This window comes from Bos indicus, chromosome 13, assembly GCF_029378745.1.
Source record: "Bos indicus isolate NIAB-ARS_2022 breed Sahiwal x Tharparkar chromosome 13, NIAB-ARS_B.indTharparkar_mat_pri_1.0, whole genome shotgun sequence".
Classification (NCBI taxonomy): Eukaryota; Metazoa; Chordata; class Mammalia; order Artiodactyla; family Bovidae; genus Bos; species Bos indicus.
The window spans coordinates 4,963,872-4,966,622 of record NC_091772.1 but is presented as its reverse complement, the minus strand read 5'-3'; positions in this window follow the sequence as shown (position 1 = coordinate 4,966,622).

The window sequence follows — 2,751 nt, the reverse complement described above, 5'->3', positions numbered from 1 at the left end:
AGAATTGTATAATACATCCTGACTGATGTATTAACATAGAAAAACAGTCATCATGTGGTTTTGTGTAACAAAAGCCAATATGAGCTTTATTATGCAAAGCTGAGTGTGTTACTGTCTGGGATTAAAAGAGTTAATTCTTCCTTTGAGAAGTTTTGAGAGGCCAGAAATTTGGGGAACAATAATTGTATTCATAATTGCCTTCTATTTTTCAAATGGCCTTTCTGTGTTGGGGGAAATTCCCTTATGAAGTATTTTGTCATTCCAAAGTAGAAATCAGAAATGAATTCCCAGCTTCTCCTGTAGCTAGGTTGTAGGTGTTTGACATACCTATACCTGTGGGAGATATTGGTTTGGAAGTGGGGGACAGAATAAAGTTATTTTGAGTAGGATTCAATTTTGCTTACGGGCAGTCTCTGGATTTGGGAGATGGTAGTGTTTTCATATGCTTGTCATGGAGTGGTGTAGCAGTGGGATTCTATTTCTGTATCTCTACCTATTTATAGATGTGTCATGAGAAATTGACTTATTCAATTATGTGAGTTAAAAGAGAAAGTTTGAAATCTGTACGACAGGCAGCCAGGAAGAATAGAGCATAAGCAAGATGGAACCCCACGAGCTGGGCCAAAACTGTTGTGAACAGGCCAAATTTCCTCTTACTTTTTCAGGAAGGCCTCATCCATGTGTTCGAGGTCTTCTAACTGATTCACTAAGGCCTCTCAGGTTATCCTTGATAATCTCCCTCACTTAAAGTCAACTGATTAGGGACTTTAATTACACCTTCCACATCCATTCATAGCAACATTTAGCTTAGGATTTAGTTAAATAACTCAGGACTGTAGCCTAACCCAGTTGACGTTTTTAAAAAATCCACCACCAAGTGGCATTACATGTGGCAGAAGTTACAGAAAAGCCAAGATCCTTCCTTTCAGTGTGTGATGTGACAGTGGCATTGGCTTCTTTTTCTTTTTAAGTCCAGCCTATTCTGCAGCATTGCTTGGGTATTCTTTTTTTTCCCCCAGAAGCTCAGTTTTGTCTGTTCCTGTAGCTAAACATTAATTCTGAAAGCTACTAGTGTCTTTTCATAAATACCTTTCTAGTTAATCTAGGGGAACTAGATTTTGTTTGCTCTAGCTAAAGCATCTGACCAATGGTAAAATATCTCTCTCATAGGGAGAAAAACCACCTTTTCTTATAAGACTAAGGTCCTTGGTCAAAATGACAATACAGAGATTTCTGGGTTCTGTTCACAGGCTGGCTGTTTTTATTTAGGCCATGTTCTTTTGCTTTTAGGTTAGTGAATTCTTGAAGTCATGGCCTCTCTATGGAAGATACTTCCCTGCTCTGCTCCTCTATTTTTCTCTGTAGGTGTCTTTGCAACAGAAACTGTTAGTGTAGTTATTGGAGATTTTCAGGCCGTTTAGTCCATGGAAATGTCACTATCTCCCCTTTGTGGCTTAGTGTGCTGACAGGAGAGGCCAAACTACAGGTTATGTGGAAAATGGAAGAGGAAGAAGGAGAAGAATATAACTGAACGATAGACTAGAGAATGAAGTTTCTATTTTAATGAGAAACTATTAATGATAGGCTATAAATTTTGTCCCAAAATATATATGTACTGTATTTTGTCTGGTTCAGTTCTTATTAAAGACTGTTTTATGAAATGTCATATCACAATCCTACTCAGTGCTCTCACTGTAACTTCTATCTTTATATATATGTATGCATATACATATTATATAAATATATATTCAAACATGCATAGGTTGACTAAAGCATCCCCCTCTATTACTCACCATAGAATGGGAAAGACTAGAGATCTCTTCAAGAAAATTAGAGTTACCAAGGGAGCATTTCATGCAAAGATGAGCATTGTCTCATTGCAGTGCTCCTATTCTTAAGATTATGTAGCATTGTTGCTTGACAAAGCTGTACTCACAGCATGAAAAATATAAATATGCATATGTAACATACATTAAGCCAATGTATTTATGTTTAGGTTCCACTCCTGTATAAAACATTTTATCTCCATACTTGATTCATATGGGATGGGCACAATAAAAGGCAGACATGGTATGGACCTAACAGAAGCAGAAGATATTAAGAGGTGGCAAGCATACACAGAGAACTATACAAAAAAGATCTTCATGACACAGACAACCATGGTGGTGTTATCATTCACCTAAGCCAGACAACCTGGAATGCAAAGTCAAGTGGGCCTTAGGAAGCATCACTATGAACAAAGCTAGTGGAGGTGATGGAATTTCAGCTGAGCTATTTCAAATCCTAAAAGATGATGCTGTGAAAGTGCTGCATTCAATATGCCAGAAAATTTGGAAAATGCAGCAGTGGCCACAGGACTGGAAGAGGTCAGTTTTTATTTCAATACTAAAGAAGGGAAATGACAAAGAATGCTCAAGTGAAAAAGTGAAAGTGAAAGTTGCTCAGTCATATCTGACTCTTTGCAACCCAATGTACTATAAGGTCCATGGAATTCTCTAGGCCAGAATAATAGAGTGGGTAGCCCTTCCCTTCTCCAGGGAATCTTCCCAACCCAGGGATCTAACCCAGGTCTCCCACAGTGCAGGCAGATTCTTTACTAGCTGAGGCACAAGGGAAGCCCAAGAATATTCAAACTACGCACAATTGCACTCATCTCACACACTAGCAAAGTAAAGCTCAAAATACTCCAAGCAAGGCTTCAACAGTACGTTAACCATGAAATTCCAGATGCTCAAGCTGGATTTAGAAAAG